Source organism: Thunnus maccoyii, chromosome 6 (assembly GCF_910596095.1).
Source record: "Thunnus maccoyii chromosome 6, fThuMac1.1, whole genome shotgun sequence".
NCBI classification, from domain to species: domain Eukaryota; kingdom Metazoa; phylum Chordata; class Actinopteri; order Scombriformes; family Scombridae; genus Thunnus; species Thunnus maccoyii.
This window is the reverse complement of record NC_056538.1, coordinates 29,318,704-29,339,506: the sequence shown is the minus strand read 5'-3', so window position 1 is coordinate 29,339,506 and position 20,803 is coordinate 29,318,704. Positions and strand designations below refer to the sequence as shown.

Below are 20,803 nucleotides of genomic sequence, written 5' to 3'. Positions count from 1 at the left end.
ATGATATTTGGTGTAAAATGAGTGATGTTGATGTTTAAATGAGAAAGTAAAATTAAACCAACACACACAAAAATTAATTCAACAAATGATGCAGCGAGTTTGTGTCATCATCATCCTCTTCTCCTTCTTCTTCCCCCAGTGGCATAGTTTTAAGTTCTGTATCTTTTATTTTTTATTTATTGTTTGTTTGTTTTTCTCCCACTTACATACAGAGTAATCAGGTAAGTAAGTCTACTACAGCCTTGAGCAGCAGCTAAACGAATCAGAGTTGACTTTCTTAAACTAGCTTCCACCTTAAAACATGAATTATTAAAAAACTGGAAACTGAAGACTGTTTACTGCACATTAACTTTTTAGTTTTCACACTGAACACTTTCCTGGCCGTACATTTAGCATCTCAAAATCAAGATACAACAACTGCAGGTCTCTTTATTGGCTGTTTCATAGTTTAGATTTAACACAGAAAGTGATTAGATCGTCCTGTCGCCTGCAGATCAAGTTAAATGTGTGTAATTAAATATTTTTCTGCTTTTCTCAGTTGATTTTAAATCAGCTTTTTGTTAACTGTAACCTTTAAAATCTGTTTTTTACTCCGTTGACTTTCGTTGTTCCATAGAAATAAGAAACAGTTAGATTGTCAGATTGCGATGGGAGTAAAAAAAAAAGTAGATCATTTACATATCATTTACATATTAAATACACTAAACACTGCTACTAATGTAATGTAACTAAAGCCTTTGAAATGTTCCTTTTTTGGTGTGTTTTTCTGTTCTGTTCTTATCTCTGAAGACTTTAATCTCCCTCCATCTTTACTCTCTTTACTCCGCTCTCACCGTCGGTCACACACACACACACACACAGCCTCAACACGACGGCTCCTCTCATCATACAGCTTTAAAACTAATGATTACAACAATTATTACGCTCTCTTTCTCCCTTATTTCTCTCTTAGATGCAGACCTCTCCCTCCATCTCTTGCCTCTTGCTCTTGACTTTCCTCAGTATAAATACCTCGGTGTGTTCTCTCTCTCTCTCTCTCTCTCTCTCTCTCTCTCTTTGGCCTCTAGCTAACACTGGTACCTTTGTACGACTAACATGCCAGATGAGACTAAAATTAAATGCACTTTAATTGCCGCCTGTGCCCCCGGTATGTGTGAGAGGTGAGCAGGATTTACAGAGAGGAAATGATATTTTTAGGCCGCAATTTGGTGACGATGCCTTGATTATTTCTCTCTCTCTCTCTCTCTCTCTCTCTCATTAAACAGTAACGAGACGACATTTCAACTAATCAAATCTCCCGAGGGCTTTAGGAAGGAGCCGCAGTACGTCTGTGTGTATGAAATCATGAAATTAGAGGTAGTTATGTACTTACTGCAGACTCAACCAGAGCATGAACTGTTGCTTGTTTTAATCAAACGTTCACAGGAGAGTTTATAATTAGCTGATCATAAAATTAGCAGCTGTACGAGGTATCATCAGCCTTTCACTTCTTATTCATGCTGTTTATAAAGACACTGAAGGCTTGAAGAGAATGTTATCTGTGTGAATTCATGACAAAATATTTCTGATTCTGTGTCACCACAATACCAGTGATCACTGTAATAATGTAGTTTAATAGTTTACAATCAGATAATTAGCTTTTCTATTATGTTGAGTCATAGCGGTCGTGCACACACACTTCAATGAAAAGCTTCAGGCCAATGTTTAAATCTAATTGCTACTGATAATATTTGCTGAAACCTTTTATCTTAATAATTCAAGTTTTTATACGCCAGATAAACCTGTAGGTTATTTTTCCCTTTAGGAATAACTTCAGAAAGCTGCTGAACCGGTGGGCTGAAATTTAGAGATTAATAGCAAAGTTTTGGAGAAATATAAAAGATACATGGAGTGGCGGCGGCTCATCATTGACCTGAGTAGACAGATCTCTGTCTTTAGAAGTCCCTGGTTGATCCTTTGTCCGTCCTCAGACTGTGATCGACACATAAGAATTTAATGGAGATTCATGAAAGTAAAATCTATTTCATGGAGCAGACGCTGGCGCCTTTTACTTTTAGTTTTCCAAATTGGAAATCTCATCATCTGTTGAAACTGGACTAAATTTAGCTGAAAAGTTTTTTAGATTATAACCTTTATTTTAAAGGAATATGATAACTATCTTCCCAACATATAAATGTGAACAGATGATTTGTCAAAAGCGTTTTACATATATCACAGTGTTATATGTTGGTTTAACCACAATAACGGCAGCTTGTCTACTTCTGCCTACAACTCAGATTCATCTATAAGGGTCGGGACCATCACTGAGGGATATGAGATATGGGTCATGAGAAAAAAACATATTTCTGCTCCACTAAAATATGTTTATTTTTTCAGACTTAACTCTAATGTTTCATTTTTTTCTCTTGTGAATTACTAAGTCATTTTTTTAATCTCTTCAAGCCTCTAGAAATTATCCAGATAAAACAAGAAACTTTTTATTTTTGGAGGGTCAAACTGGTCACAACAAGTAGACAAATACAACCAGTGATGAGAATTTAGCCCGTATGTAGCACGTCATTACTGAATATATTAAATGGAGTCTTGAAATTATTTTTTCACATGTTGAAAGTCGTGTTTTTAGTTGACAGAATTAATAATGGTTATAATAATCTTGATGATGATTAACGTCTTTATTTATGTTGAAATAATACATGTAAGTCCTTTAAATACAAGTGAGATGTTCTGAGTTAGTGGACTAAAAATAACTGAAAAAAAAACCCACAGTTGCTTATTTATTCTGATCTGTAGTTTTTCTTTCCTGTGAAGAAATCAGAGGGCTCTTTGAGTCATGGTGGTTTTATAGAGAACCACCATGGTAACCAAAAACCTTGAAAGAACCTTCCTCTTTCTGGGCGTATAAGAAGAGACAGGGGAGGAGACGATGGAGAGGAGAGGGGTGAGACGGGTGGGGTGATGGTGTGAAGCCAAAGAGAGGGATTGGGATGGAGGTATAGGCGGAGGAGGAGGAGGAGGAGAGGGGGGGCCACTGGGTAAATAAGATGTCTAATTCATGGAGCGGATGTTTTGAAGGAAACAGACTGAGGATGTAGCTGCACTAACTGTACCCTCTGGGTCTCTCTCCCTCTCTGTGTTTTTACTGTGGAAATGAACTGAACTGGACCTGTTCTGTTTTGCTTTCACTGGAACCTCACCTGTACCTGGAGCAGGACACATTCTCCATTGATACAGTTCATTTCATTCTGTCTCCATACAAACCTCACTGGCAGAGTAATAGTGACTCCGGTTCCAAAACGTCCCACTCATTACTCTTGCTTTACCGCCTTCAGACTCAGAGCTGCGGCCAGCTGAGCCTGTAAAAAAAAAAAAAAAGAAATATCATTAAAATATGAGAGATTTGGAATGGATTTACATGTCAGTCGCCACCTTGAGTCTGTTTGCGTGTTTGTTAAACTGCGGCGGACTGACTGAAACTTAATTTCTAGCCAATTTCATCTGGATCCTCATGAACTCCGGTGTGTCCTACTGAGGCTCCTGTAGCTCCACTGAATCTGTTCAATTTGGGATCCAAAACTAAAAACAAACCGTAAAACCCCTAACCATGACATGGAAGAAGACATTTATTTAAAGGTATTTCAGGGTACAAAGATGGCCACTGATCTACTTTCTATGACAAACAAGCAAAACAAAAACACATCTTATAAGCATTTAAAAAGTCTGCGTGCTTAATTTAGAACAAGTATCAACAAAAAAAGGGATAAATATGATCATTAAACATAGTATTAAAATTATATTTAAAAATGTCACTGTAAAAACGCATCTTGGGATTTAGTGAAATTAATTGATCTTTTATTTTGTGACTCAAATTTATAGTTTCATTGCAAGATGATGAGCCGAACGTCCGGCTCGTTAGCTTATTAGCATATAGCACCTCCCAGCATGCATCACATTTGGTTTAAAACTCTCCAGAAACACTTTGTTCATGCACGCTGCATAAAGTTATAAGTACAGGCTTCATTTTAAGGGTTAAGTCCCCATTGTTGTCATGAATTCTCACCCCCCCCCCTAAAAAACAAAAAGCAGAAATAAGACAGCGCTGAAAACAGTTCACACAATAATGAATAGAAAAAGCTGCACATTCATTATATATTTACACCGATTTCTATTTTTCTGTTTACTGTAATATTTGTTTAAACTATTAATAGAGAGAACAAGGAAAAAACTTGACTCCTCTGTTTCCCTGGTGGTGAAATGATCTTTCCGTTCCACTCAGACCAGATTCGCTGCCAGTCTCTCGTCTCCCTGCTGAATCACGTCCATTCAGCCACATCATCATCATCTGTTTTCTCCTTTTTTACTTTGCTTGTGTCAACAGCTGTATTGAATACAGTATATATATATAAATATACAGAATATATGAGTCCATCTGTGAATTTATACTGTGGCGTTTTAGTATGAATGTTTGGAGGTGTGTGTCAAAATATTCTGTAATTATTGTTATTATGAGGTAATGTGCTCTTTAAATGTACATCCAGCTTTACAATAAGCTTTAGTTTACTACTCCAAAGTGTTGGAGAAGCTTTAATTCTGTTACAGCTAATATGACGGCCTCACAGCTATGAGGTATTCATCTATAAGGGGATGAGATCAACACGTCACAACGCTGTGCATCAGGAGACCTTGCAGTGTTTTAACAGAGCAAGATAAAGCATTTTGACAACTTATGAACCCGGATCAAAGAAATAAAAGATCTGAAAGGGATCAGGCTTTATGTAGCTGATTCTGACTCATCAAAAAATGCCTGGATCGAGCCTGATCCTGATCCTGATCCTGATCCTGCAGAAAGGCTCGAGATATTCCCAAAAACTGACATTTAGACACATATATTCAATGAAACACTTGAATAAGATACATAATATCTGAGATGTTTTGCATTGTGAAAATATTGTTTTTTAGGAATTCTGAGGTTACTATGTAAAAAATCTTGAATCTGACACTTTGCCCACTGTTGCTGAACATGTTGCCAGTTCTGAAATGTAAAGAAATAGTACAACAGTAAGAAATATGAGACATAGTAGAATGAGTCCAGTCTACTACGTTGGGTCAGTTGAGGTGTGTGTTCTTCTCAGGCGTCTGAGAACTGGCCTGACCTTTTTCACTTCAACCCGGTCCTTTTAAAAAACGGACTCTCGGCTTTCTATTTATCCTGCTATTTATGTCCGCATGTGGGGAAGGAAAGTGTGTTTTCACTTTACGGTGTGTTTGTGTGTTTTGTGCATGTGTGTGCATCTTTCAGTCTGTGTGTTCAGTCTGTGCGCGTATCCACACGTGAACTTGTATGTTTCTCGCACGCGTTTGCTGCTGTTGCGCGTTTGTGTCGTCGCTGTTTAATTGGATCCTCTTTTGTTTGTATGCATGTGTGTTTGTGTGTGTGTGTGTGCATGTTTTCTCAGTGTAGAAGCAGTAGAAGGGGAAGGGAAACTGGTGGTGGAGTAAAAAGTGAATGAATGGTGGTGTTATTTATTTGGTTTGGCGGACTGCACCTGTAGCAGTGAAAAATCACCCGCCGTATCACTAATTCCATCCTGTCTGAGGAAGGGCTGCATGAACAGAATGAGTCTGTGTGTGTGTGTGTGTGTCTATGTGTTTTATCTATTTATGGTGTGTGTGTGTGTGTGTGTGTGTGTGTGTGTGTGTGAGGCAGAATTTCAGCAGCCATGTGTAAAATCTCCAGTCTCAGACCAAACCTGCTGAATTGTAAAATGACGAACATGCGGCTCAGAAATTCTAAACGTTTTGAGATTTGTCGTTGTCCCTGCAGCTCACATATCTCTGTTTTGATTGACAGAAGTCAGATCCATCAAAGTTAATTCTAACTTTTCCAAACATTTCCCAACTTTTTGATTGGCTCAAAGGTCAGCTGCTGGGGCCTTTAAAATATCTGTAGGTGTTTAGTTATATATGAAAATATACCTGAGATTGATGCACAGTGACAACGACTCACAGCTGCTCCAGCAATGATACACACATAAATAAATACATGATACACTGATCCAAATGATCCTTATGAAGTCTGCAGTTAACTCTGAAGGATTCAAGGGAGAAAAATCAATGACACCCAAGTTAAAGTGAAGGTCAACCCAGGTAGCAGTCCTACACTGCTGCTGTCCTGTAGCTCAAAGTTAGATCATTCAACAGTAAAGCAGTTGTTAAAGTTTTTGTTTTACATGTTTTACAGAAAGTTATTGCTGACACAAGAGGAGGCTCTAGAAATATTGTGCTGAAAAACAAATTTTACAGAGCTACGTCTATCTTTTTTTTTTTTGATAATACGGATGATCATCTTTGAATATGATGCGACAGGAGCAGCAGGAAGTTGGTGCTGACCTGCACTGTGATGACGCTGCAGGACACCCTGGTTAAAAAAGTGACCTTGTACTCAGGCAGTTTAAATTATTTGGCCCAATATTGACCTGAATCTGATGCCTGTCTGTAAGACTCATGTCAGATATGTGTTGAATGAATCGACTGCCCGAGTGCTGCTAACTAATTCTGTCCAAACTATGGCTGCAACTAATGATTCTTTTCATTATTAATTAATCTGTCAATCAATTTATCTATTAAAATATCAGAAAATAGTGAGCCAGAGCTCGAGGTGACGTCTTCAAATGCCTTGTTTCGTCTTGTCAACAGTCCAAAATCCAAAGATATTCAGTTTACTGTCATTTATGACACAGAAATACTTCAAACCCTCACATCTGAGGAGCTGCAATAAGCAAATATTTGGTATTTGTCCTTAAAAAAATGACTAAAACTATTATTTGATGATCAAAATAGTTGCTGATTATTTTTCTAATTGATTCATCGGCTAATCGTTGCAGCTCTAGTCCAAACCTCCAAATTTTAGCTGAATCTGGCAGCCAGATCGGATCCAGAGATGTCTCATATTTGGCCCTTCAGTGCCAAAACGTAACTGAGTCCACCCACATTCGCTCTCATCTCAGCGCCATGGAAATACGCTCTGCTGGAAATATGTGTCACCGTGTCACAGTTGTTAACCAGCACACTCATCACACAAGAACTTTCCAAACTTTATAAGTATTTTATATTCTTTTTATGTCTCCAAAGCCGCAGTATATACAGTATACATCACATCCAAAGGCCATGAGCTCATCCTTCACCCTGACATGTTAACAACCTGCTGAGTGTTCATTTAATCAGTCACTGCACCGTCTCATAAGTCATGTATTTCTTCTTCTTTTTTTTTTTTTAATAGACAACAAGTTTTAATTAACTGTCTTTACAAGCAAACAAGCCCTGAGGCGTTTTATTTAGCTTCTGTTAGCCTCATTCATCGTCAAACAAAGCCCAGATGGAGGAGAAGGAAGGCAGGTGCTTGTCATGTGATAAATGGTTCATTTCAAAAGGTAATTTACAAACTGCTGCACATCTTTTTTTTGTTTTGTGAAAGGTGGGCATGATTATATGCGGTCCTCTCGGTAGCTTTAACATGAGCCGAGTCTATAGATGTTTAAACAAATAGGACGGAGTAATGACCCTTCAAGATATTGTACACCCTTCATTTGAATATTTAACTTAATTTATTTACATATTTTGCTTTCAAGAGTTACTGTTGGTCAGCTGTGTATAAAACATATTTGTATACTAGAGGACAGTAGCAACATTAGATCTAGTGTGTGTGTTAGTGCACATCATTACAGGCGCGTGTTTAAAAAATAAAAATCATATTCGATATAAGGGAGGTTGATATTTTTGGCCCATTTGGAAAGGTTTCATTTCTGTGAATGTGCCACCTGCTTTCTGAATGATACCAAAATTGTTGATGGAAGGGAAGGGCTCCGGGATATCCCTTCACCTTCCTTTAACTCTTATTAAAGTCTACAAATAACCAGTTTGACCAGTTCTGTCCCAGTGCTGCTCTGTTTGCTCAGAACCATTATCTCCCTCTCTGCTCCGCACGACTCTGTCACAGGATCAGTTACACGGAGCCTTTAGACGTTTACTTTGTCTGATGCTTTGATGTTTGAATCGGATGCTCTAAATGTAAAACGGTGAAACTGTTTATGCTTTAAAGTCGTTCTCTATTGTTGAAATAAGCAGAAAATGTTACCATCAGCTGGTCGGTCCAATCAAACCGAAGTACATATTGTTCATCCCTGTCTCCTAAATATTAAGTTTATAAACTTGCAACAACAAATATGTTTCAGAAATAGACAGTCACCTAGATTATGTTTTTTTAAATCAACATAAGAACATTTTTTTTAAATGAATGTATCTACAAAGGTGAAAAACATTCCTACTGGACGTCTCTGTAAGATGTTCACTGATATATTCACTATCGTCTTGTAGCAGATAAAGCATGACTCATGTTTTTATGGTAATGTTTAGACAACTCATGACACTGGGTTAAAAGGTTACAGAAAGTACTGTAGTTGAATATAGAAAATGTCCACAGTGACATGAGACACTTTAACTAAAGTGATTTTGTGGCCTAGATCTACGTCTCTATGAGGTCTGTACGGTATGACATCATAGTCATGGACTGGAAAACACCTCTACCAGGAACATAATCCACTTAGTGTATTAATTTCCTCCATAATATGTTTGACAATCTCATTTAGTAGCATATAAACAGTGTTATTAGGAGATAGGATGTTATTGTTTTACATCATTTTTTTGAATAGAAGAAAAACTGAAGTGGGGCCATTGATAAACTGTGTGAGATTTAAAACACATTAAACAAAGTTTTTAGTGTTGTTCAGTTTTTGTTTTGTTCATAATCATTTTTAAACACTAAAAAAGTCTTAAGATGCTGTTTTATTGACATGCATCAGTGCACGATTTGTACAATTTCCTGTTAGTATAAACAGTCAAGTACGTAGATTTCTTGTAGACTAACTGCAAAAGTAGTATTATCAGTTAAAAGGATGATTTCGTCCTCTGGGACAAAACAGATGGTCATCACGACTTATGAATCCTCTCAAAACCTTCTTGTGTGATTTCATAAAATACATTTATATCCATGAGTGCAACAGCATTCTCTTCTTCGTCCCTGAAAAGCTCACATTTTCAGTTGCTTGGTTTCAGCGTTGTGACAGTGATACGCTCAGCGACTGCGTGCCCTGCACTGAATGAGCCTATAGATACAGGGGCTTCTGGCCAAACTGAGGTTGAGGAGAAATTACGATGAGGCGAAATGCAGCATTTATGAAAGAAACATTGACTGCACTCGATTGCCTGAGATGATGATGGAGTTTGGACAGAGAGCGGAGTCACTGCAGTTCAATTTGTGTGTGTGTTGGAGACTACAGGAAGAGAAACTGAAAAGCAACAGACCATGCTGAAGAGACGCATGCACGGACACTCATTCAGTTACATAAACACTCATTCAAGCGTGAACATCCATACAAGGCACGCACACACACACACACACACACATACATTAAGACAGAAAGAGAGACTGAAAGAGAGACAGAGGTGGTGACAGGAAGAGACAGGGAAAGAGAGGGGCATTGGGAGAAAGAGTGTGTGTGAGTAATGCGTGAGTACACATTGTTAGCACGGTGAAAATCCTCACAGGTTCCTGGAAGGAATTAAAAAGGCTGACGTGACACCAGGATGCAAGACAGCTCTGCAGGGCTGGTCCCACCCCTCTGCTGATCCATGTCAGGGTGTGTGTGTGTGTGTGTGTGTGTCTTCACCATGTGGTTTTTCATGACTAGCTCCACCTGAAAAAAAGGTCAGCACATTTGCACGGAATTTTAAGTAGCAGTAATACAATGTAAATATCATCTTTTACAATTCTAAGTTCTGCATTCAATGAATTATTTAAAGGATTACTCCGCACAAAAACACTTTTGAAACCTGATATGAAAAAGTCATTGCCTGTAGTCACGTCGAAGAACACAGATGTCCATGGAAACTTCTCAAACCGCTCCTGCAGCACCTTCTCCACCATCATCTCCATATATACTGCATATAGTGATATATTGGCATCCTGAACACATGGATCAACACAGAAGAGCTGGATTATGTGGTTTGAGAGGTTTCTATGTACATTTTGCTGTGACTCTTGGTTGCCGTTGGTATCCATTGTAACGGCTGTGAAACAAAGCTGCCACCTCCACAAACAAAAAACCCTCTCAGAGTCACTCATTAAGCTGACAAGGGTCCAGTGTTTGTTCTCAATAAGATTAAAGAAGCAAGTGAAGCAGTTACAGCATCAAAATGTACCAGTTACACCAAGCATATGTGGAGGAGAAAATGATGACAATCCATCAACTGTTAAGATTTTGTAGACTGACTTCCTGTTTCAACTTCACCGTACTTTAGTCTCGACATTTTTAGCCACACTAGCGACGTGACTCTATGGATTCAAGTCCACCACTGTGGTCCAGACTGAAATATTTCAGCGAGTATTGAATTCGTTGCCATTAAATTTGTTCAGACATAAACGTTCCCCAGAGGATGAATCATAATTACTTTGGCGATCCCCTGACTTTTCCTGCAGCTCCACCAGCGGCTCAAATTTTCAATAATACTTTGGTTTATGACCAAATGCCAGTAAAATTCATAACACGCACAGGTAAGTGCTCTAGATAAACAATCATACAGGTTTCATATGTTTTAGATTTATCATATTTATGTTTGTTTACTCTGAAATTACATTACATTACATTCATTTAACTTTCTTTCCAAACTGACTTTGCTCTGCATTCATTAAAGTATCATACTTTTTTTTTTCACACCTCCTGATTGTGTTTTTTTATTGCGTTTTCCATGTCCCAGGTTGCTCCCACCGCTGCACAGAAACTCTACCCTCCCTGCGAGCTTCCATCCATGTTGATTTGATCTTTATTTGGCCTTTCTACCGCAACTCTTTGAATAAAGCTACTCAGCGCGTTTACGGGAAGCGCACAGCACAACATCACAACCGGCTCACTCATGCTTCCAAACCGAGCATTTCCAAATTAGTTTTCACAAAACCTGCCAATTTAGAGGGACGAGTTTAGAAATCTCTCTCTCTCTCTCTCTCTCTTGCTCTCTCTCTCTCTCTTCAGGACAACCTCCAGTACAAGTAGTGGCCCCAGAGAAGGTGATTCTAAATTTAAACCTGCAAAAAGGTAGCTTTGTAAACCTCAAGGTGGCTTCAGAGGGAGAGAAGGAGAGAGAGAGAGAGAGAGAGAGAGAGCAGGAGAGGGAGAAGAGAGGAGGGGGGGGGAGGAAAGTTGCAGATCAAGGAAGAAAAACGGGGTGGAGAAGAAGTGTGAGAAGGTACAGCAGGCTGGAGAGGACATGACTTAAATGATTATCGGATGACGATTATACACAGGCCACATAATGACCCGTGTTTCACTTGCGGTTTATATGTACAACTGTGACCTGGATTGCATTTTTTAACAAGTTTATGTTCCTCCGACTTACATGTGTAACTACATTTTGGGCTGTAAGAGCTGCCAAAATGTGGCTGACCACGCAGCAGGACTGTGGCTGAATGCCTCCAGTGTAGACACTTTTTTAACCAAAACAATGACCCTTTCCTAACTTGAGTTACCCAATCTTACCTCTACGGCAGTTGTCGTGCATATATTTGTTTAGGAGCAAATCATTTCTAAAATGTTGTCATTGAATGTAATTTGACGGTTTTGCAGAATGGTGTGATGTAAATGTTATGTTAAGATAAATATGGATAACATGCATTGTCCCTGGTTTGAATCTAGTCATGTTATGCCCCTCTATCATCTTCAAAGTTGAATATTATAGCAAAAGAGCAACAAGATGTAGCAAGAAAAAACCAGAAGCAAAAATGCCAGTTGTATGACAGTTTGGTCAGTAGAACATGGTGATGGCAGAAATGAACAAATGGCTCAGAATAGTCAGCGAGAGAAACAGAAAAGGAGAGAGAGGGTCCAGGGAGGGAGAGAAATTCCCCGTGCCGTGGCCGAGGAGCCGCTGGACGGGCGGCGTTCTCTCCGGCCCATGAAAGGTGTGATTGTCCCAAGGCTTCCCCGAGCCAGGAAAGTTCCCCCAGCGGCGGTCGGCGGCCCCTCTATCTGCCAGGAACGCAAAGCCGCGGCGAGAAACCCAGTGCCGGTTATGTCAGATACCACGTCGGGGGGGGACGAGGGGGGTTTAAGGAGGAGGGACAGGAGTGTAAAAAAAGCTGCTTTTCAATGTGTGTTATAAATACCTGAGAGAAACACACACACACATTGAGGGGACACAGGACACACACACACACAGACACACACAGAGGAGGACGGACAGCGGGGCCCTAAATGAGGCCGTCGGCTCAGAGCGTCTGAATGAAAAGAGAGGCAGCTCTCAATGTGTTTATTTTGACAGGAGGGAGCGAGAGTGGAGGGGGAGGAGGGGGGGGGGAGGGGAGGGGGGGGGGGGCGGGGAAGCAGAGGGAGACAGAAATGGAGAGATGAGAGAAAGAGAGAGAGAAAGAGTTAGAAGTATTTCGGGCCTGGACATTCCTTCACTTTCAAAAACAAAGTTCCAGTGAGGCAAGAGAGACAGAGTTTGTAAAAGAAAGTCCAGCCATGTTTTACAGATGCTTTTTTTGGAGGGGGGGGTGGGGGGTGGGGGGGGGTTGTCAATGTGAATATGCAAATATTTTGACCTGAAGGGATAAGGATGACTCAGATAGTTTACTCGATGTCTCACTTGATGATTTAGGTGCCTCATAGGTGGGGAGGGGGTCTGTGCGAGGGGGGGGGGGGGTTGGAGGAGAGATGGAACAATAAAGATGGTTTCAGGCCGTGGCGACTATTCAAATACACTGTGAGGTGGCCTGGGGGCTAACTGATCCTGCTCTGCTGTCAAGGACGCTGCTGTGTGGATCTTAACAGCGCTCATTAGCTTAGCAGTTGTTGTTTTGTTTTTTTTCTTTGAAAAAAAAAGTTGATTTTCAGGTATTTTTCGTGAGCAAGTTCATCATGTCGCTTCAGGGTATTTTCTGTCATAGAAGTGATGCTCTTATCTCTGCGGCAACTAGATCTATCATCCATCACACATGATGCAGGCCCCCTTTGAGTCAGTCAATGTCAAGAAGCATCACCTCAATATGTTATGTCAAATATGAAGCAGGAAAAAAAAAAGGAAGAAACCTCAGAAAGAGCAACGGAGGAGGGATCCCTCTTGTAGGATGAGCAGATATGCAATAGATGTCGTCTGTGCAGAATAAACCATAACAGCTAAATGGCAATATGGAAAATCAAGATAGAGTGATAACATGATGACAATGACTTGGAGGATCAAACAACTTCTAGGTGCTGCCAAAAAGTCGTTTATGAAGATGCTATCTGTACTGAATTTTGCAGGAAAGCATCAGTTAATAGAAATGAATCACTCCTATGATGCTTTCTCTCTCTGATTTTATAAAATTGGCGCCTGTAGAAGAAGTCTTCATTCTTCTCGAGAGACCCAACAGTTACATTTAATGTTTATTTCTCTACGACATCGTCCGCATTTCTACTTACGGCTGAATGTCGGTGGTTGGTTTGTGTTTTATATGTATGAACTACTGCGGTTAGTTTGACTTTGGTTTGCTGTTGGGTGTGTGCCGATCATAAAATTTTGATTGTGCTGTATTGTCATGATAAAAATTGTTTGACATTGTGCAGCCTGTGCTACTTAATGCCTCATCTTGCAAATAGTGTGATTATGATTAACTAAGCATCAGTGACAACAGCCTGAGTCTGGCTCCACAACGCCTGCAGCATTGTGGAGCCAGACTAAGTTGGTTACTTTTGTGGTCTGCACAACATTTACTTTCTATATTCTTTCTATATTTTATTTGTTTGTCTAAAGAGCTTTTCAGACACGGACTATGTAACATTGCTGGCTTCATCTATCTGTTAAAGTAGCAGCTTTCATTCAGACATCGGTGTCCCTTATGTAAATGTTCTTTATGGATTTATTCTGTGTGAGTATAATGATATGAAGGATGAAGAGGAAGGAAGGAAGGAAGGAAGGAAGAGAGAGAGTTTCATCAGTTCTCTCGCAGCCAGCATCAATGATGAATTTAAAACTTATTTTGCTTGTTAGACAGTGAAATCCTGTTTCTATTTTATCAAGTCAGACAAAAGTGATGAAGTAAAGTGTGAGATGAAAAATTCAACAACTTGTTGAAGTGTTGAAAGTGTTACTAGGTCACATCTAGTCAGATTGCTGTTGTGACTTTTGCGTAAAAGTGACTCAGATGCTTATTCAGACATGAGACTGGAATGTAATGAAAATTACAAAAATGTGTGTTTTTTTAGTGATCATTAATCAGTTATTAATAAAATCATCACAGCCATGTTTCCCCTCTACGGTGTCTGCAGTGGGCCAAACCGTCCAGCAGCGTGTTTTCAGTGTGCGCTGTGAAAATAAGTGGAGCTTTTCTACCTGAGCGTGAGAGGCTGTCAGACTCTCCTCAAGGAGCCCTGTTCAGCCACACACACACACACACACACACACACACACACACATACACACACACGCACAGAGTCCGGAGCCAGCAGACATAGTAGCTCTCATTCATCCTCTGGAAGCAGCCGCCTCCCCCGCTTCCTCCCCCCATCACTGGCCTTCAATCCTTTCCCTTGCTTTTTTCGTCCTCCCACCCTCCTCCTCCTCTTCATCATCCCCCTCCTTAGACCACGTCCATTTTGGGTTTTGGAAAGGTAGAATAACAGTCTGACTGATGAACAGACAGGACGGTTACATCCATAACACAATTTGGTCCATTAAGGACACCAAGACATGCTGAGCCATATTAGACTGTGTCCATGGCGACCTGTCGCCACACTCCTGCCTTGTTTTTCTCTGTTTTCAGTGGAGAGGATGCGATGTTGCACCACACATAACAGCACTGATGACTGGATGAGTTTGTAGCAGTGGATCAGGGCATCAGGTTGGGATCTTGCTGGATCTTGAGGATTGGTTCAACCTACCAAAGTGTCTTTCAGCAAGACACTGAATCCCTTCCAGCTCCAGCAGAGGTGCTCAGAAAATTTGGAAACAAAATTTCCCTGCAGAGATTGAAACATTACAACAAAAGAGATGTTTAGCTCTAAAAACTTCACATCACTGTGAAACCACAGACTTATACCAGTCTGTGTATCTTCTCTGTCACTGTAATGTTGATTGCATATTGAATGTTCAACATGGTGGCCCAGGAGAGCAAAATTAAAGGAATACTCCACCTAAAATCTTTAGAGTATCAAGAACTCACCACCTGTAGGTTGAAAAGCTTTGAAATGTTTCTATCTTGCTCCTTTGCAGAAGACCACAGCTGTGGTTAGTTTGAATTTGCTTCACATACATTGCCCCTGTTTCACAGCTAAAAAGTCCTTAAATGTTTATAAATGTATCTAAAACCATCATTGTGGCATAATCCACTTTTGTACTGTCTGTATGTTCCAAACACTTTATACTTTCCCTTAAAGATATATAAAAACACATTCACATAGGTACACATACTTCCATTTGTTACTAGTGTGTAGGCCTGCATGTTTGTCACGTTCAATCACATTTGCTCACGTTGGTTGTGAACAGATGTCTTCCTTTGTTTACTGCTTTTATTGAAATAAATAAAAAATATTGTGTTCACAAGAGCAGAATTCATGATTTAAATGGCTGATAGTTGGCACAAAAAAGTCTGCAGTAGAATTATAGTAACTTTAAATTCATAGTAACTATATTAATCCATAATACTGAACGTTTAAGGTCACTGCAGTACATTCATCCTCTCTGAGATAAGCAGGTCAGGAACCACTTCAGGTAACGTGGGCTCTTTCAGAGAGACAACAGAAACAGTAAAAGGGTTTTTTCTCTCTCTCTGATCTATCGTGGCAGCACAGTAGGTGGGTGGAGGGCCACTAATCTGCCCCAGCTGGGTGCTGCAGTAGCCTCTCACTGGATATATGTGTGTGTGTGTGTGTCGCTGTTAATTGGTGCTAGCCAGGGGGCCTCTGTTTTGAAGTGGTAGAAAAACAAATCATTCACAGTAACAGGTCGGTGAAAGTGAGAGGGACCTTCAGACTCCTCAGTAACACGTCCATGGAAGGGGAGGATCAGTCTGTAGCTGTCAATCATCCCTCATCTGTTCACACTGATGATGGCATGAATGTCTTTTTATAAAAATATCTTCAAAACACCCATTGCGGGGTTTTTTTTTAGAGGTGTATATTGTTTTAATGTGAAAAGCTTGTAACTATTTTTTGATATGTTGAAAAATCTATAAAAGTAGTTTGTCAGAAAAATCAATCAGGCTTCAGTTGAAAACCATGTGCATACTGTATAAAAGAGGCAAAAAATGTATTGTTTTTTCTTTTAAATTCATATCCTGCTGCTGTTGATATACATATATTACAGCTTCAGAAACAGAAACAGAAACTGTAACATAAAATAAAAGTGTTCCCATTTATTTTGGCTCATTTTCAGTTTGATGTTGGCACAGACATGCTGCAAAAATCCTGATGATATCTTAAAGGTGTTGGTTGTTCCGCCCGCACAGGTGGAAGCAACAAAACCGCTGCCAATCATACGTTGTCTGCACACGCCCAGACAGCCCAAATTACCTGCACACCTGTGTACAGACAGGTGAAAAACCCTGAACACCTGTGCAGATGTGATTTACATTTTATATACTAATTTTTGTATGTTTTTTTTGGTTGTTCTCGTGATTAAGTGTCAAACGGGATTAGCACTAACACACTTCATATCAACTGAGAATCTTTATCACTTGACAACCACAGTCCTTTGTTGAACATCAGGCATTTTGAGGTTGAAGCATCTTGCTCAAAGGCACGTTGTTGAAGGTGCCTAAACCTGCTTCTCTAACTTCTCAGCTACTTTTGCCTCCGCAGCACCACAGGCCGCAACCTTAGCTGTTATATTGTCCCTACTTACATGTGTGTGTGTGTGTGTGTGTGTGTGTTTGTGTGTGTCCAGCTGTACACACACACAGCTAATGAACTCTGAGTGCCTGACTGCAGTTGTCACAGTGGTGCGACTGTCTCTGTGTTTTTCGGTCAAAGGCCACAAAACAGCTTGATTCGGTTTCATTCTGGTCTGAAGCGGCCGGGTCAGGAGAGCAAAGTAGAGTCTGTTCGTTGCTAAAATTAGATTTTCAAGGTGGCAAAATACCAAACTAATAAATCTTTTAGTTCTCATTATCACCACAAACATTCAGGTAGCAGGCCGCTCATTTTTAACTGCACTGATTGTTAAAATGACAACGTTGACTGCAGCAGATTATATCAGCCAAGATGAAACTTTGACAGATTGTTAGAGAGAGAAGCTCCTCTCTGTAAACCCGGTTAAGCTTTCATACATATCATATAACTAAATGAAGCTTATCAACTTAATACTTCTGGATCAGGACCTTCAGTGTTTGGAGAAAACTGCTTGTGAAGAATAATGTGTGCTAAAGTGAGGCTGAGGCGCCAGATACATGTTTAATCAACATTTCATATCCGCTCATCTCATTTTCAGATTGTAGATTCTAACATTAATTAGGTTGCCAATAAAAACTGTTTACATCTCAACTGAATCTTCAGGTTATTTTAACTTTAGTTACCGATAAATGTTGAAAGTTAAACCTAAATGGAATCATATATACAGAAGATGAGGAGATAAGACGATACAAACATGTAGGTGCTCGCTTTACACTTTAGAATTTAGAAACAATAAATCCCAAAAACACTTGAAAAGCAGCATCCTCCTTATTATCCAGTTAGAAAGTGAACACCCAGAACATTAAGGAGCTCCTTAGACTGTTCAACCTGCCGTTCAGCATCCGACTCCTCTGTCTGAAGGGAACAAACGCTACATGAAGGGGAAGTAAATGTTTTTATTTGATGATTCATTTGGAACCACAAAATCACATTTTGGTCCTTTTTGTCTTTGCTGTAATATAAATGAAAGCTCACTGAAGATTGCAGGAGAACCAAACACAACAAACAAATCAAAAAAGAGCTGAACGTGTCATGAAAGAGTGTTTTACAGTCCAGTCACCTCAATATCATCTATATTTTCATCAGTGATCTAACAGGAGCTGAGAGATGTCAGTGAAGGAAATGCAGAAGATAATTAAGTAAATCTTAGACTTTTGTATCCAGATGTCTGGTATGTTTGTGCTTTTTCATTTAAGGTGTAAAAAAATTGTGAAAAGATTGGAGTTTGAGGTTGTACTGGTTTCCACCAGTTCGTTTATTTTGTTACCTGTAATGTGCAGTTTTAATTTTCCCCTTCAATATTCAGTTCTGGATTATATATCTACAGGCTGCCGAGATAAGCTGATAAAACAGCAGCTCCTGTGCTGTCAAAGAAACAATAAATAGTAAACCACAGATGAACACACAGGAGACAGATATATATACATATATATTAACAGAAACATATAGAGACTTAAAAAAATACGGACTAACACACAGGCAAGCAGTCACATATGTGTAAACACAACACACACACACACACGCACGCGCACACAGGAAACCGGTAATGGGTGGGGTCACTTCAACACTCACACCTGTGATGGCTGATAAGATAACTGCAGGGTATAATGTGTGCGTATATGTGCATCAGTGTGTAGTCGTACGTGTGTTAACTTTCATGCACCTGCGTACTGTATAATGTATATGTGTGTGTGTGTGTGTGTGTGTGTGTGTGTGTTGTGTCTGGGAATATGTAGCTGCAAACTCATATTGTTCCTCTTCTGCGGAGACGAGCTGAGCCGTCGGCCTCCAGGCCATCTCGCCGGCGGGAGTACTTCCATCGTCGTTCCTCGACTGAATGACACACATAGAAAAAAAATAAATAAATAAATCAAAGCAAATTTGATCTTCAGCTGGTAGGATATTAAACAATCAGAGATTGTCTGTGCTATAAACAAAGATTAATTCTCTGATTCGCAGCAAATATTTGCAGCAAGTAATCCGTGTCGCAAGTACGTTTGCTAAGTCATGGCTGTCATCCTCGTCATTCTGCTGCCTCCTCGCACACAGATCGAGTCTACACAGACTTTTGTTTGATTTGAAGTCGCATTTGTTTCTGTAAATGCTGCGTGTCAATTGTGTAAATTGTTGGACCGTCACACCACAATTCCTTACTAAATTTATTTATTTATTTTTTAGATTCATTAGATTTGGAGATCTGTGAATTTAACTAACTCGGGAAACCTTTCTCCCTCACAGAAGTCGTAATGAGTGCAACTCTTTTTTAACTGCTATTGATTGAGGAGATCCATTGTCTGTCAGCAGCCGGTTGACCTGACAAGTTTGTTGTCAGGTAAATCTATCAAAACAAAACAGTGTTCCTGAAGTGGGAACTGCATCTCCGCAGGGTGCCGTGAGGATAGATTAGATACAAGAAAAGATTTGCATAAAAAAAACTAGGCAACATTTACATCAGCTACACTGTTATTTTAGCTTTAATATATTCAAATGTATCAGAATGGAGGAATAAATCACTATAAAAATGTTGTAAATATGCAGTTGCGTCCGGCTTGTGCCGGTGATGACGTCTCCCGGTGACATATTTTCCAGGCAAAGAAATGCTGATACTCAATCTCGCATCTCAGCCCTAATTTAATAATGTCTGTCTGTCTTTCTTTTTCTCGCTCTCTCTCTTTACATAAACTTTAATTTAAGTTAAATAAAAATTTTGTGGCATTTTGGCAAATAGCTGTCAAAGTTGCTCCAAACCTCAGTTTGCTCTCCTGAAGCTTATTTCTTCTTCTTCTCTTCGTCTGAATCTGTTTTTATAAACCGGGATAAACTGGCGAGCTCCTAAATGTCGCAGAGAAAGTTGGCAGGACCTCGGACAGATGAAATGCAATTTTTTTTTTTTTACACAACTCGAGTGTTTCATGTCCTCTGATACAGGGATTTAAAAAAAAACAAACATGAAAACTGAACAAATAAAGTGAAACCTGATTCAAGGGAGGAATAAGAGCCTGACGAGGCCAAATTGGTTTCAAGCTGAGAATCAAAGCTCTGCTTCTCCAATGTAAAGTCAGGTTTGAATGTCGGAGCGGAGCCAGGTTCAACAGAGCAGTCTGACACGTCGCTCCATCAGATTCTGAGATTTGGATGGACGCTCGGTCTTTAAGGCTTCATCCATCTGTGAGCCGGAGGCAAACAAGCCTTTGACACGGCCTGTGTGTCTTTATGTGTCTCTTTATGTGTGTATGTGCAGACATATGTGTGTATATCTCGGTGTCTGTGATTTACAAGGCGGCCGACAGTGGTGGCTGTCATGTCAATTCAAGTAGTGTTGTCTTAAAGTCTAGTCAGTAGCTCACACACTCTCACACTCCGTGTTTGACCCGGCACATGCTCTCCAGATGTTGGTGAACATTCCTGAAGGTCTCATCACACTTGTGGACATTTTATGTCTCCTCACACTGTCCTGACACTGTCGCAGTCCAGCTCTCCGTTTGTTCAAATTGACTAGAGAGAAACAGGAGGCCCAGACTGAAACACCGGCTAATATCTCTTTGTTTCCTTGTCAATAAAACATGAAAAATTCTGGCTGGATATAAAATTGAGTGTTAATATAAACATCATGCTGCCAGAAAGATCTCTTGTTTCTGCTCTCAGCTGTCACAAAGGCCTGTATGAGACAGTATCCAGCAGGAAAACGCACAAAGTTTCACTAATTTAATTGTTTATTGAATTGATGTTAGAAGAACATTAATGATAATTGTTGTTGCTGTGAATGGTGGAGAAACTTTACTGTGAAAATGGAGGAAATTTGGTGGTTTGGAGGCACTATGAAATAAAAT

General features: G+C 39.8%; 1 long non-coding RNA gene across 4 annotated transcripts in view; it reads left to right on the top strand.

The window, feature by feature from the left end:
- LOC121899060 overlaps positions 1-20,803 on the top strand; it is a 108,681-nt gene that overhangs the window by 17,915 nt on the left and 69,963 nt on the right. The window contains exons 4-5 of one of the 4 annotated variants that reach the window (XR_006096594.1): positions 1,068-1,160; positions 1,266-1,356. The exons of 1 other annotated variant lie outside the window; for it this stretch is intronic. This is a non-coding gene — a long non-coding RNA (uncharacterized LOC121899060). Of the gene's footprint in view, positions 1-1,067; positions 1,161-1,265; positions 1,797-20,803 lie in introns of those variants that run through there. 2 more of the 4 variants (XR_006096595.1, XR_006096596.1) reach the window with 2 other exon arrangements.